A 17098-nucleotide genomic window follows, 5' to 3' on the forward strand; every position below is an offset into this window, starting at 1 on the left:
TTAACCCCGCACCATGATTTTCAATCATAATTATAACCTGATTAACCCTAGCACTCCTCATCCAACCAAAACTACTAGCCTTCACCACAACCAACCCCCCATCAAATAAGACCTCCCTCACTACCAAACCCACACCATGATCCTGACCATGAACCTAAGCTTCTTTGACCAATTTTCCAGCCCCAATCTATTTGGCATCCCCTTAATCCTACTATCCCTACTCTTCCCAGCCCTACTATTCCCGTCCCCAAACAACCGATGAATCAACAACCGCCTTTCTACTATCCAAACATGACTCCTTCACCTAATCACAAAACAACTAATAGTCCCACTCAACAAAAATGGCCACAAATGAGCCATAATATTTACATCCCTAATAATCATACTTCTTACAATCAACCTTCTAGGCCTCCTTCCATATACATTCACCCCAACCACCCAACTATCTATGAACATAGCCCTAGCCTTCCCACTATGGCTCGCCACACTACTAACAGGCATGTTTAACCATGTACGTGCCCCAGGGCCGGCTTAAAGTAGGCTCTATTGTCCCACTTTACTGCTAAATCCGCCTTCCAGAAGTGGTTTCATGCTTCTTTCCGTGTGCCCTATGAATAGGGAATGTAGCCCATTTCTTCCACTCCATAGGCTATACCTTGACCTGTCTTATTAGCGGGGTGCTATTGTGTCCACTGTTGTGCTCTCATTCGAGGTGGGCTGGCGACGGCGGTATGTAGTCTGTGTTGGCAAGGGGTGGTTGGGTTAATCGGGGATTATCGATTGTAGAACAGGCTCCTCTAGGTGGGTTTGGGGCACCGCCAAGTCCTTAGAGTTTTAAGCGTTTGTGCTCGTAGTTCTCTGGCGGATACTTCGGTAAAGTAAGTATCAAGATTTAGGGCCAGGCATAGTGGGGTATCTAATCCCAGTTTGGGCCCTGGCTTTCGTGGGTTTAAATCAGTCGTTAGTTCCTAAGATCATCTTAATGGTGTGTTTAGGTGCATCTTGGGCTTATGACAGCTCAGTTGCATTTTGATCTTAGTTAGCTAGGATAGGCATTTTACCACTCTTTACGCCGTGTCAATAGGACGGTTGATTTGGGTTTCTTGTATGACCGCGGTGGCTGGCACAAGATTTACCAACCCTTGAAGTTAGGCTGTTGCTATAACTAAGTCAAGTTTGCACTCATTGCTTAATGTTAATTACTGCTGAATACCCGTGGGGGCGTGGCTTAGCGAGGCGTCTTGGGCTACTACTTGGGTGTGCCTGATACCCGCTCCTCAAGGCCTGTATGGGGGTAGGTGGTCGAGGGCGTTTACACTGGGGCGCGGATACTTGCATGTATATATTTAGCAAAAACCAACCGTAAGGTTAGGACTAAGTCTTTTGTCCGCAGGCATGTTTTATGCCATCTTGGCAACTTCAGTGCCATGCTTTGTGTTAAGCTATGTGGACGGGGGTGTGGTTAGCTGATAGTTGAGTGGTGAGTGAGAGTGAAGTATATGAAATTATTGCTTGTGTTTACTATTTTTAGTACTGGAGTTTCTCTAAGTCCTAGGACTAGGAGGAAATGGTGTTTCATAGTGTGTAGGCGTCGGGATAGTCCGAGTATCGTCGGGGTATTCCTGCTAGGCCTAGGAAGTGCTGGGGGAAGAACGTTAGGTTTACTCCTGTAAATATTACCCCGAAGTGGGCTTTTGCTCATGTTTGGTGTAGGGTAAACCCAGTGAGTAGTGGGAATCAGTGAGTAAATCCTGCTAGAATGGCAAAGACGGCGCCTATGGATAGGACGTAGTGGAAGTGGACACTATTTGTCTGATCCGTACTAATTACCGCCATCCTACTCCTTCTATCACTCCCCGTACTCGCCGCCGGTATTACAATATTACTAACTGATCGAAACCTAAACACCACATTCTTCGACCCCGTTGGAGGAGGAGACCCAATCCTGTACCAACACCTATTCTGATTCTTCGGACACCCAGAAGTCTATATTCTGATCCTACCGGGGTTCGGAATCATCTCACACGTAGTCACGTACTACTCAGGCAAAAAGGAGCCCTTCGGCTACATGGGAATAGTGGTCGCCAGCCCACCTCGAATGAGAGCACAACAGTGGACACAATAGCACCCCGCTAATAAGACAGGTCAAGGTATAGCCTATGGAGTGGAAGAAATGGGCTACATTCCCTATTCATAGGGCACACGGAAAGAAGCGTGAAACCACTTCTGGAAGGCGGATTTAGCAGTAAAGTGGGACAATAGAGCCTACTTTAAGCCGGCCCTGGGGCACGTACATACCGCCCTTCACCCTCCTCAAAAGCCACATCCCACATAACTAATACCATAAATACGCTGAAGATGAGGTAAGTCGTAACAAGGTAAGTGTACCGGAAGGTGTACTTAGAATATCAAGACGTAGCTATAACACCAAAGCACTCAGCTTACACCTGAAAGATATCTACTAGACCGGATCGTCTTGAAGCCCCCCCTCTAGCTCAACCACACAAATAGTACACCAAAACTAAAGAATTTACTAAACTAATTAAACTAAAGCATTTTACAGTCTTAGTATAGGCGATAGAAAAGACACTTAGACGCGATAGAGACCCCAGTACCGTAAGGGAAAGATGAAATAGCAGTGAAACAATCAAAGCGACAGACAGCAAAGATCAACCCTTGTACCTTTTGCATCATGGTTTAGCGAGAACAACCAAGCAAAGTGAACTAAAGTTTGCCCCCCCGAAACCCAAGCGAGCTACTTTCAAGCAGTTAAAGAGAGCGAACCCGTCTCTGTTGCAAAAGAGTGGGATGACTTGTCAGTAGAGGTGAAAAGCCAACCGAGCTGGGTGATAGCTGGTTACCTGTGAAACGAATCTAAGTTCCCCCTTAATCCTCCCTACCGGACATCCTGAACCCTAATGAGATGATTAAGAGCTATTTAATGGAGGGACAGCTCCATTAAAAAAGGACACAACCTCGACTAGCGGATAATTCTTACTACTGATCCTACCGTGGGCCCTAAAGCAGCCATCAAAAAAGAGTGCGTCAAAGCTCCACCACCTAAAAATACCAAAATAAGATGATTCCCTTATCACAAACAGGTCAACCTATGAATATAGGAGAATTAATGCTAAAATAAGTAACTCAGGGCCACACCCCTCTAACGGCGCAAGCTTACATAGAAACATTATTAACAGACCTAGACAGATACAAAAACCCCTACAAGACCACGTATTAACTAACCCTGTTAACCCGACTCAGGAGCGCCTATAAGAGCGATTAAAATCTGTGAAAGGAACTCGGCAAATTAATAAGGCCCGACTGTTTACCAAAAACATAGCCTTCAGCAAATTAAACAAGTATTGAAGGTGATGCCTGCCCGGTGACTTAGGTTTAACGGCCGCGGTATCCTAACCGTGCAAAGGTAGCGCAATCAATTGTCCCATAAATCGAGACTTGTATGAATGGCTAAACGAGGTCTTAACTGTCTCTCACAGATAATCAGTGAAATTGATCTCCCCGTGCAAAAGCGGGGATGTGAACATAAGACGAGAAGACCCTGTGGAACTTAAAAATCAACGACCACCGCGAATCCTCAATCAACCCCACTGGGGCCACTACCATCGCAGAGCCTGGTCGATATTTTTCGGTTGGGGCGACCTTGGAGGAAAACAAATCCTCCAAAAACAAGACCATACCTCTTTACCTAGAGCTACCCCTCAAAGTGCTAACAGTGACCAGACCCAATATAATTGATTAATGGACCAAGCTACCCCAGGGATAACAGCGCAATCCCCCTCAAGAGCCCATATCGACAGGGGGGTTTACGACCTCGATGTTGGATCAGGACATCCTAATGGTGCAGCCGCTATTAAGGGTTCGTTTGTTCAACGATTAACAGTCCTACGTGATCTGAGTTCAGACCGGAGCAATCCAGGTCGGTTTCTATCTATGACACACTCTCCCCAGTACGAAAGGACCGGGAAAGTGGGGCCAATACCACAAGCACGCCCCCCCCCTCTAAGCAGTGAAACCAACTAAACCGTGAAGAGGGCCTTCCCCCACCACTTTCAATCCTAGAAAAGGACCAGCTAGAGTGGCAGAGCCCGGCAAGTGCAGAAGGCTTAAGCCCTTTCCCCAGAGGTTCAAATCCTCTCCCTAGCTTCACCCATGATTCAAATAACAACACTAAGCTGCCTCATTATATCCCTCCTATACATCATCCCAATCCTGATTGCCGTAGCCTTCCTAACCCTAGTAGAACGGAAAATCCTAAGCTACATACAATCCCGCAAAGGCCCTAACGTTGTCGGGCCTTTTGGCCTACTTCAACCATTTGCGGACGGACTGAAACTATTTACCAAAGAGCCCATCCGACCCTCTACCTCTTCCCCACTTCTATTCATTCTGATACCAATACTAGCCCTTGTCCTAGCCCTCACCACTTGAGCACCACTACCACTCCCATTTCCCCTAGCAGATCTAAACCTCGGAGTTCTCTTCCTAATAGCCATGTCAAGCCTAGCCGTCTACTCAGTCCTATGATCAGGCTGAGCCTCGAACTCAAAATACGCACTAATCGGAGCCCTACGGGCAGTAGCACAGACCATTTCATACGAAGTGACACTGGCCATAATCCTGCTATCAATAATCATACTAAGCGGAAGCTACACACTCAGCTCCTTTGCCGTCGCACAGGAGCCTCTATACTTCATTTTCTCCTCATGACCCCTAGCAATAATATGATACGTATCCACCCTAGCAGAGACAAACCGAGCTCCTTTTGACCTCACAGAGGGTGAATCTGAGCTAGTCTCAGGGTTTAACGTTGAATACGCCGCAGGACCCTTCGCCTTATTCTTCCTAGCTGAATATGCGAACATTATGCTAATAAATACACTTACAGCCATCATATTCCTAAACCCAAGCGCCCTAGGGCCACCCACAGAACTATTCCCCGTCATCCTAGCCACAAAAGTCCTCCTACTATCTTCTGGTTTCTTATGGGTCCGAGCTTCATACCCACGATTCCGATATGACCAACTAATGCACCTACTATGAAAAAACTTCCTACCCCTCACACTAGCTCTGTGCCTCTGACACATCAGCATACCTATCTGCTATGCAGGCCTACCTCCTTACATAAGGAAATGTGCCTGAACTACAAAGGGTCACTATGATAAAGTGAACATAGAGGTATAACAGCCCTCTCATTTCCTGTTGACCTTAGAAAAGTAGGAATTGAACCCACACAAGAGAAATCAAAATTCTCCATACTTCCCTTATATTATTTTCTAGTAGAGTCAGCTAATCAAGCTATCGGGCCCATACCCCGAAAATGATGGTTTAACCCCCTCCTCTACTAATGAACCCTTACGCGACCCCAATCATAACCTTCAGCCTCATCTTGGGCACCACAATCACAATTTCCAGCAACCACTGAGTTCTGGCCTGGACAGGACTGGAGATCAACGCACTAGCCATCATTCCCCTAATTGCCAAATCCCACCACCCACGAGCAGTAGAAGCCGCAACGAAATACTTCCTAACCCAAGCAGCTGCTTCCGCCCTGGTCCTATTCTCTAGCATAACCAATGCCTGAGTCACCGGCCAATGAGACATCACACAAATAAACCACCCAACCTCCTGTCTACTACTGACAGCAGCAATCGCTATTAAACTGGGCCTAGTGCCATTTCACTTCTGATTCCCAGAAGTACTACAAGGATCGCCACTAATAACAGCCCTGCTACTCTCGACCCTCATAAAATTCCCCCCACTAACCCTGCTCCTACTAACATCCAAATCCCTCGACCCAGCTCTACTCACCGCCATGGCCCTAGCCTCAACAGCACTAGGAGGCTGAATAGGACTGAACCAAACACAAACACGCAAAATCGTAGCCTTCTCATCCATCTCCCACTTAGGCTGAATCGCCATCATCCTAGTTTACAGCCCCAAATTGGCCTTACTTACCTTCTACCTATACACAATCATAACATCAGCCGTATTCCTAGCCCTTAACAAAATCAAAGCCCTTAACCTATCCATGATCACAACCTCATGAACAAAAACCCCAGTGCTAAACGCCACCCTAATACTAGTACTTTTATCCCTAGCAGGCCTCCCCCCATTAACAGGCTTTATACCAAAGTGACTTATCATCCAAGAACTAACTAAACAGGAAATAACACCAGCAGCCATGGCAATTGCCATGCTATCACTGCTCAGCCTCTTCTTCTACCTACGCCTCGCATACCACTCAACAATTACCCTTCCCCCCAACTCCTCTAACCACATAAAACAATGATACACTAGCAAAGCCCCAAGCACACCTACTGCGGTCCTTGCCTCACTATCAATCCTCTTACTTCCCCTGTCCCCAATAATACATGCCATTGTCTAGAAACTTAGGATAACACCCCAAACCGAAGGCCTTCAAAGCCTTAAATAAGAGTTAAACCCTCTTAGTTTCTGCACATTAAGACTTACAGAATATTAACCTGTATCTTCTGAATGCAAGTCAGACGCTTTAATTAAGCTAAAGCCTCCCTAGACAGATGGGCTTCGATCCCACAAAACTCTAGTTAACAGCTAAATGCCTAAACCAATTGGCTTCTGCCTACAAAGACCCTGACGCACCCTAGTGCGCATCGATGAGCTTGCAACTCAACATGAATTTCACTACAGAGCCGATAAGAAGAGGAATTAAACCTCTGTAAAAAGGACTACAGCCTAACGCTTCAACACTCAGCCATCTTACCCGTCACCTTCATCAACCGATGACTATTTTCCACTAACCATAAGGATATTGGCACCCTGTACCTCATCTTCGGGGCATGAGCAGGAATAGTCGGCACCGCACTCAGCCTATTAATCCGCGCAGAACTAGGACAACCAGGAACTCTCCTAGGCGACGACCAAATTTACAATGTAATCGTTACCGCTCACGCCTTTGTAATAAGCTTCTTTATAGTCATACCCATCATGATCGGAGGATTCGGCAACTGATTAGTCCCCCTCATAATCGGTGCCCCCGACATAGCATTCCCGCGAATAAACAACATAAGCTTTTGACTCCTCCCCCCATCATTCCTCCTCCTACTAGCCTCATCCACTGTAGAAGCTGGCGCCGGCACAGGCTGAACTGTCTACCCTCCCCTAGCAGGTGACCTTGCCCACGCCGGAGCTTCAGTAGACCTGGCTATCTTCTCACTCCACTTAGCCGGTATCTCCTCCATCCTTGGGGCCATCAACTTTATCACCACAGCCATCAACATAAAACCCCCCGCACTCTCACAATACCAAACCCCACTATTTGTCTGATCCGTACTAATTACCGCCATCCTACTCCTTCTATCACTCCCCGTACTCGCCGCCGGTATTACAATATTACTAACTGATCGAAACCTAAACACCACATTCTTCGACCCCGCTGGAGGAGGAGACCCAATCCTGTACCAACACCTATTCTGATTCTTCGGACACCCAGAAGTCTATATTCTGATCCTACCGGGGTTCGGAATCATCTCACACGTAGTCACATACTACTCAGGCAAAAAGGAGCCCTTCGGCTACATGGGAATAGTCTGAGCCATACTATCCATCGGCTTCCTAGGATTCATCGTCTGAGCTCACCACATGTTTACAGTAGGAATAGACGTTGATACCCAAGCCTACTTTACATCAGCCACTATAATCATTGCCATCCCTACCGGAATCAAAGTATTTAGCTGACTAGCCACCCTGCACGGAGGAACAATCAAATGAGACCCCCCCAATACTATGAGCTCTAGGATTTATCTTCCTATTTACCATCGGAGGATTAACAGGAATCGTTCTTGCAAACTCTTCCCTAGACATCGCCCTGCACGACACGTACTACGTAGTTGCCCACTTCCACTACGTCCTATCCATAGGCGCCGTCTTTGCCATTCTAGCAGGATTTACTCACTGATTCCCACTACTCACTGGGTTTACCCTACACCAAACATGAGCAAAAGCCCACTTCGGGGTAATATTTACAGGAGTAAACCTAACGTTCTTCCCCCAGCACTTCCTAGGCCTAGCAGGAATACCCCGACGATACTCGGACTATCCCGACGCCTACACACTATGAAACACCATTTCCTCCTAGTCCTAGGACTTAGAGAAACTCCAGTACTAAAAATAGTAAACACAAGCAATAATTTCATATACTTCACTCTCACTCACCACTCAACTATCAGCTAACCACACCCCCGTCCACATAGCTTAACACAAAGCATGGCACTGAAGTTGCCAAGATGGCATAAAACATGCCTGCGGACAAAAGACTTAGTCCTAACCTTACGGTTGGTTTTTGCTAAATATATACATGCAAGTATCCGTGCCCCAGTGTAAACGCCCTCGACCACCTACCCCCATACAGGCCTTGAGGAGCGGGTATCAGGCACACCCAAGTAGTAGCCCAAGACGCCTCGCTAAGCCACGCCCCCACGGGTATTCAGCAGTAATTAACATTAAGCAATGAGTGCAAACTTGACTTAGTTATAGCAACAGCCTAACTTCAAGGGTTGGTAAATCTTGTGCCAGCCACCGCGGTCATACAAGAAACCCAAATCAACCGTCCTATTGACACGGCGTAAAGAGTGGTAAAATGCCTATCCTAGCTAACTAAGATCAAAATGCAACTGAGCTGTCATAAGCCCAAGATGCACCTAAACACACCATTAAGATGATCTTAGGAACTAACGACTGATTTAAACCCACGAAAGCCAGGGCCCAAACTGGGATTAGATACCCCACTATGCCTGGCCCTAAATCTTGATACTTACTTTACCGAAGTATCCGCCAGAGAACTACGAGCACAAACGCTTAAAACTCTAAGGACTTGGCGGTGCCCCAAACCCACCTAGAGGAGCCTGTTCTACAATCGATAATCCCCGATTAACCCAACCACCCCTTGCCAACACAGCCTACATACCGCCGTCGCCAGCCCACCTCGAATGAGAGCACAACAGTGGACACAATAGCACCCCGCTAATAAGACAGGTCAAGGTATAGCCTATGGAGTGGAAGAAATGGGCTACATTCCCTATTCATAGGGCACACGGAAAGAAGCGTGAAACCACTTCTGGAAGGCGGATTTAGCAGTAAAGTGGGACAATAGAGCCTACTTTAAGCCGGCCCTGGGGCACGTACATGGTTAAACATGCCTGTTAGTAGTGTGGCGAGCCATAGTGGGAAGGCTAGGGCTATGTTCATAGATAGTTGGGTGGTTGGGGTGAATGTATATGGAAGGAGGCCTAGAAGGTTGATTGTAAGAAGTATGATTATTAGGGATGTAAATATTATGGCTCATTTGTGGCCATTTTTGTTGAGTGGGACTATTAGTTGTTTTGTGATTAGGTGAAGGAGTCATGTTTGGATAGTAGAAAGGCGGTTGTTGATTCATCGGTTGTTTGGGGACGGGAATAGTAGGGCTGGGAAGAGTAGGGATAGTAGGATTAAGGGGATGCCAAATAGATTGGGGCTGGAAAATTGGTCAAAGAAGCTTAGGTTCATGGTCAGGATCATGGTGTGGGTTTGGTAGTGAGGGAGGTCTTATTTGATGGGGGGTTGGTTGTGGTGAAGGCTAGTAGTTTTGGTTGGATGAGGAGTGCTAGGGTTAATCAGGTTATAATTATGATTGAAAATCATGGTGCGGGGTTAAGCTGTGGCATATCATTAAGGAGGGGGAAGTCCCTCTTTGGCTAGCTTAAAAGGCTAGTGCTGTTGCATAGCTTCTTAATGATTAGGATGATGATAGAAGGGACGATCAGGCCTCGAAATGTGGGAGTGGGGTTGATTCTACTACAATGGGTATGTAGCTGTGATTAGCCCCGCAAATTTCTGAGCATTGTCCGTAAAAAATCCCAGGCCGGGTGGTAATGAATGAAGTTTGGTTTAGTCGGCCTGGGATTGCGTCTGTTTTAACTCCGAGCGTTGGGACTGCTCAGGAGTGGAGTACGTCTCCTGCAGTAATGATCACGTGGATGGGGGATTCTATTGGGATAACTACGCGGTGGTCAACTTCTAGCAGTCGGAAGTGGCCGTTGGGTAAGTCTGGGGTGGGCACTATGTAGGAGTCGAATGATAGGTCTTTGAAGTCTGTGTATTCGTAGCTTCAGTATCATTGGTGGCCGATGGCTTTTAGGGTGAGGTCTGGTTTGTCGATTTCGTCCATTATGTAGAGGATTTGTAGGGATGGGAGGGCGAGGAGTACCAGGACGATAGCAGGTAGGATTGTCCAGATCAGCTCTACTTCTTGGGCGTCTACAGCATTGGACGAGAGTTTTTCTGTTAGTATGTGGGCTAAAAGGTAGAGAACTAGGCTGCAGATAGCTAGGGCAACGATTAGGGCGTGGTCGTGGAATTCAACGAGTTCTTCTATGATGGGTGATGAGGCGTCTTGGAATCCTAGTTGGGAGTGGTTGGCCACATGAGATGTACAGGATTTTTACCTGTGATTTAGTCTTGACAAGGCTATGTAATTGGTTTACTAACGTCTCATAAGAAAGAAGCATGAGCGGTTAACCTCCTGGGAGACCCAGAAAACTTCACCCCAGCAAACCCACTAGTAACCCCACCACACATCAAGCCAGAATGATACTTCCTATTCGCCTACGCCATCCTACGTTCAATCCCAAATAAACTAGGAGGCGTATTAGCACTGGCCGCCTCCGTACTGATCCTATTCCTAATCCCATTCCTGCACAAATCAAAACAACGAGCAATAACATTCCGACCACTCTCCCAGCTCCTATTCTGAGTACTAGTCGCCGACCTCCTCGTCCTAACATGAGTAGGAAGCCAACCCGTCGAACACCCATTCATCATCATCGGCCAACTCGCTTCAATCGCCTACTTCACTATCCTCCTATTTCTCCTCCCCGCCGCAAGCGCCCTAGAAAACAAAATACTCAACTGCTAAATACTCTAATAGTTTATAAAAACATTGGTCTTGTAAACCAAAGATTGAAGACTTACCACTTCTTAGAGTACCCCAAACTCAGAAAAAAAGGACTCAAACCTTTATCTCCAGCTCCCAAAGCTGGCATTTTCAATAAACTATTCTCTGACCCTGACCCCTAAACCGCCCGAATAGCACCCCGCGACAACCCCCGCACAAGCTCCAATACAACAAACAAAGTCAACAACAGCCCCCAACCCGCCACTAAAAACATCCCTGCCCCATGTGAATAAAACATGGAAACTCCACTAAAATCCGACCGAACAACAAACACCCCAACATTATTCACAGTAGAAACCCCGAACTTCCAAGCCCCCATAAACCCCCCAAACACCAACCCCCCAAAAACAATTGCCACAAACGCTACTGCACATCCAATCACCCGTCAATCCCCCCAAGCCCCAGGGAAAGGCTCCGCTGCTAAAGCTACTGAATAAACAAACACCACCAGCATACCCCCCAAATACACCATAAACAGCACTAAAGCCACGAACGAAACCCCAAGGCCCAGCAACCACCCGCACCCCGCCACAGACGCTAACACCAAACCAACAACCCCATAATACGGCGAAGGATTCGACGCCACACCCAAAACACCCACCGCAAAGCAAATCCCTAAAAAAAACATAAAATAAGTCATTATTCCTGCCCGGACACTACCCGAGGCCTGCGGCTCGAAAAGCCGCCATTGTTCTCAACTACAGGAACTAACCGCAAGCCCCCAATAATTCTACCCCATCTATGCCATTATGCTTAACCCCCCCCCCCCCCCTCCCCCCCCGAGGCGGGGGTATTTGGTTATGCATATTCGTGCATAAATTTATATACCCCATATACATACATACTATAGTACCAGTAATATACATTATATATGGACTATCTTATAAGCAGGTGCTAAACCCATACATGTACACGGCCATTAAACCCTTAAACACACTCCTACCAAACCACCCGGCATGAATGTTCTAGGACCATACCCCACAACACCCAATACAACTCCACTCAAGCGCATAACAAGACCCCATTTTAATGAATGCTCACAGGACATGCTCCAACAACAACTCTCCACCACATATCTCATGCAGTTCGTATCAGACGGATTTATTAATCGTACTCCTCACGTGAAATCAGCAACCCGTTGCACATAATGTCCGGTATGACTAGCTTCAGGCCCATACGTTCCCCCTAAACCCCTCGCCCTCCTCACATTTTTGCGCCTCTGGTTCCTCGGTCAGGGCCATCCATTGGGTTCACTCACCCCTCCTTGCCCTTCAAAGTGGCATCTGTGAGTACTTTCACCTTCTCAATGCGTAATCGCGGCATGTTCCAGCTTTTTGGCGCCTCTGGTTCCTCTTATTTTTTCCGGGGTTACCTCACAGGTGGCTATTCCCAGTGATCTCGGGGGTCCCACAATCTAAGCCTGGACACACCTGCCTCACGGCCTATCCTATATTTCAAGGGTCCCTCGATGAGACGGTTGGCGTATATGGGGAATCATCCTGACACTGATGCACTTTGACCACATTCAGTTAATGTTACCTCCACCCTCCGGGTTAAATGGGGCTATTGGATGAATGCTCGTTGGACATAGCACAAAACAACAAATCATTAAGCGCAACCCCTGCGCTTCACAAACTAAACCAGTAAACTTTCGCTAACCACCATGTAGCATAAACCTTCATCGCCCAATCCCAGCAAACTACCTCTAAAACTCCATTAATCATCCCTTCCATGACATCATCGGAACGATGTATATATACACACAAACACATACAAAATAACTTAAACTTATTAGAGAAACTCCAGTACTAAAAATAGTAAACACAAGCAATAATTTCATATACTTCACTCTCACTCACCACTCAACTATCAGCTAACCACACCCCCGTCCACATAGCTTAACACAAAGCATGGCACTGAAGTTGCCAAGATGGCATAAAACATGCCTGCGGACAAAAGACTTAGTCCTAACCTTACGGTTGGTTTTTGCTAAATATATACATGCAAGTATCCGCGCCCCAGTGTAAACGCCCTCGACCACCTACCCCCATACAGGCCTTGAGGAGCGGGTATCAGGCACACCCAAGTAGTAGCCCAAGACGCCTCGCTAAGCCACGCCCCCACGGGTATTCAGCAGTAATTAACATTAAGCAATGAGTGCAAACTTGACTTAGTTATAGCAACAGCCTAACTTCAAGGGTTGGTAAATCTTGTGCCAGCCACCGCGGTCATACAAGAAACCCAAATCAACCGTCCTATTGACACGGCGTAAAGAGTGGTAAAATGCCTATCCTAGCTAACTAAGATCAAAATGCAACTGAGCTGTCATAAGCCCAAGATGCACCTAAACACACCATTAAGATGATCTTAGGAACTAACGACTGATTTAAACCCACGAAAGCCAGGGCCCAAACTGGGATTAGATACCCCACTATGCCTGGCCCTAAATCTTGATACTTACTTTACCGAAGTATCCGCCAGAGAACTACGAGCACAAACGCTTAAAACTCTAAGGACTTGGCGGTGCCCCAAACCCACCTAGAGGAGCCTGTTCTACAATCGATAATCCCCGATTAACCCAACCACCCCTTGCCAACACAGCCTACATACCGCCGTCGCCAGCCCACCTCGAATGAGAGCACAACAGTGGACACAATAGCACCCCGCTAATAAGACAGGTCAAGGTATAGCCTATGGAGTGGAAGAAATGGGCTACATTCCCTATTCATAGGGCACACGGAAAGAAGCGTGAAACCACTTCTGGAAGGCGGATTTAGCAGTAAAGTGGGACAATAGAGCCTACTTTAAGCCGGCCCTGGGGCACGTACATGGTTAAACATGCCTGTTAGTAGTGTGGCGAGCCATAGTGGGAAGGCTAGGGCTATGTTCATAGATAGTTGGGTGGTTGGGGTGAATGTATATGGAAGGAGGCCTAGAAGGTTGATTGTAAGAAGTATGATTATTAGGGATGTAAATATTATGGCTCATTTGTGGCCATTTTTGTTGAGTGGGACTATTAGTTGTTTTGTGATTAGGTGAAGGAGTCATGTTTGGATAGTAGAGAGGCGGTTGTCGATTCATCGGTTGTTTGGGGACGGGAATAGTAGGGCTGGGAAGAGTAGGGATAGTAGGATTAAGGGGATGCCAAATAGATTGGGGCTGGAAAATTGGTCAAAGAAGCTTAGATTCATGGTCAGGATCATGGTGTGGGTTTGGTAGTGAGGGAGGTCTTATTTGATGGGGGGTTGGTTGTGGTGAAGGCTAGTAGTTTTGGTTGGATGAGGAGTGCTAGGGTTAATCAGGTTATAATTATGATTGAAAATCATGGTGCGGGGTTAAGCTGTGGCATATCATTAAGGAGGGGGAAGTCCCTCTTTGGCTAGCTTAAAAGGCTAGTGCTGTTGCATAGCTTCTTAATGATTAGGATGATGATAGAAGGGACGATCAGGCCTCGAAATGTGGGAGTGGGGTTGATTCTACTACAATGGGTATGTAGCTGTGATTAGCCCCGCAAATTTCTGAGCATTGTCCGTAAAAAATCCCAGGCCGGGTGGTAATGAATGAAGTTTGGTTTAGTCGGCCTGGGATTGCGTCTGTTTTAACTCCGAGCGTTGGGACTGCTCAGGAGTGGAGTACGTCTCCTGCAGTAATGATCACGCGGATGGGGGATTCTATTGGGATAACTACGCGGTGGTCAACTTCTAGCAGTCGGAAGTGGCCGTTGGGTAAGTCTGGGGTGGGCACTATGTAGGAGTCGAATGATAGGTCTTTGAAGTCTGTGTATTCGTAGCTTCAGTATCATTGGTGGCCGATGGCTTTTAGGGTGAGGTCTGGTTCGTCGATTTCGTCCATTATGTAGAGGATTTGTAGGGATGGGAGGGCGAGGAGTACCAGGACGATAGCAGGTAGGATTGTCCAGATCAGCTCTACTTCTTGGGCGTCTACAGCATTGGACGAGAGTTTTTCTGTTAGTATGTGGGCTAAAAGGTAGAGAACTAGGCTGCAGATAGCTAGGGCAACGATTAGGGCGTGGTCGTGGAATTCAACGAGTTCTTCTATGATGGGTGATGAGGCGTCTTGGAATCCTAGTTGGGAGTGGTTGGCCACATGAGATGTACAGGATTTTTACCTGTGATTTAGTCTTGACAAGGCTATGTAATTGGTTTACTAACGTCTCATAAGAAAGAAGCATGAGCGGTTAACCTCCTGGGAGACCCAGAAAACTTCACCCCAGCAAACCCACTAGTAACCCCACCACACATCAAGCCAGAATGATACTTCCTATTCGCCTACGCCATCCTACGTTCAATCCCAAATAAACTAGGAGGCGTATTAGCACTGGCCGCCTCCGTACTGATCCTATTCCTAATCCCATTCCTGCACAAATCAAAACAACGAGCAATAACATTCCGACCACTCTCCCAGCTCCTATTCTGAGTACTAGTCGCCGACCTCCTCGTCCTAACATGAGTAGGAAGCCAACCCGTCGAACACCCATTCATCATCATCGGCCAACTCGCTTCAATCGCCTACTTCACTATCCTCCTATTTCTCCTCCCCGCCGCAAGCGCCCTAGAAAACAAAATACTCAACTGCTAAATACTCTAATAGTTTATAAAAACATTGGTCTTGTAAACCAAAGATTGAAGACTTACCACTTCTTAGAGTACCCCAAACTCAGAAAAAAAGGACTCAAACCTTTATCTCCAGCTCCCAAAGCTGGCATTTTCAATAAACTATTCTCTGACCCTAACCCCTAAACCGCCCGAATAGCACCCCGCGACAACCCCCGCACAAGCTCCAATACAACAAACAAAGTCAACAACAGCCCCCAACCCGCCACTAAAAACATCCCTGCCCCATGTGAATAAAACATGGAAACTCCACTAAAATCCGACCGAACAACAAACACCCCAACATTATTCACAGTAGAAACCCCGAACTTCCAAGCCCCCATAAACCCCCCAAACACCAACCCCCCAAAAACAATTGCCACAAACGCTACTGCACATCCAATCACCCGTCAATCCCCCCAAGCCCCAGGGAAAGGCTCCGCTGCTAAAGCTACTGAATAAACAAACACCACCAGCATACCCCCCAAATACACCATAAACAGCACTAAAGCCACGAACGAAACCCCAAGGCCCAGCAACCACCCGCACCCCGCCACAGACGCTAACACCAAACCAACAACCCCATAATACGGCGAAGGATTCGACGCCACACCCAAAACACCCACCGCAAAGCAAATCCCTAAAAAAAACATAAAATAAGTCATTATTCCTGCCCGGACACTACCCGAGGCCTGCGGCTCGAAAAGCCGCCATTGTTCTCAACTACAGGAACTAACCGCAAGCCCCCAATAATTCTACCCCATCTATGCCATTATGCTTAACCCCCCCCCCCTCCCCCCCCGAGGCGGGGGTATTTGGTTATGCATATTCGTGCATAAATTTATATACCCCATATACATACATACTATAGTACCAGTAATATACATTATATACGGACTATCTTATAAGCAGGTGCTAAACCCATACATGTACACGGCCATTAAACCCTTAAACACACTCCTACCAAACCACCCGGCATGAATGTTCTAGGACCATACCCCACAACACCCAATACAACTCCACTCAAGCGCATAACAAGACCCCATTTTAATGAATGCTCACAGGACATGCTCCAACAACAACTCTCCACCACATATCTCATGCAGTTCGTATCAGACGGATTTATTAATCGTACTCCTCACGTGAAATCAGCAACCCGTTGCACATAATGTCCGGTATGACTAGCTTCAGGCCCATACGTTCCCCCTAAACCCCTCGCCCTCCTCACATTTTTGCGCCTCTGGTTCCTCGGTCAGGGCCATCCATTGGGTTCACTCACCCCTCCTTGCCCTTCAAAGTGGCATCTGTGAGTACTTTCACCTTCTCAATGCGTAATCGCGGCATGTTCCAGCTTTTTGGCGCCTCTGGTTCCTCTTATTTTTTCCGGGGTTACCTCACAGGTGGCTATTCCCAGTGATCTCGGGGGTCCCACAATCTAAGCCTGGACACACCCGCCTCACGGCCTATCCTATATTTCAAGGGTCCCTCGATG

At 47.1% G+C, this 17098-nt stretch overlaps 2 long non-coding RNA genes across 2 annotated transcripts in view; one reads left to right on the forward strand and one right to left on the reverse strand.

Moving 5' to 3' along the window:
- Positions 1-16265, reverse strand: part of LOC310881036 — a 135558-nt gene extending 119293 nt beyond the window's left edge. Inside the window, exon 1 of the long non-coding RNA XR_014572073.1 lies at positions 10559-16265. This is a non-coding gene — a long non-coding RNA (uncharacterized lncRNA). The remainder of the gene's footprint in view (positions 1-10558) is intronic.
- Positions 1-17098, forward strand: part of LOC310881037 — a 49949-nt gene that overhangs the window by 22727 nt on the left and 10124 nt on the right. The gene's annotated exons all lie outside the window — the stretch shown is intronic.

Source organism: Anser anser (genome assembly GCF_964211835.1).
Source record: "Anser anser genome assembly, chromosome: 13".
Lineage (NCBI taxonomy): Eukaryota > Metazoa > Chordata > Aves > Anseriformes > Anatidae > Anser > Anser anser.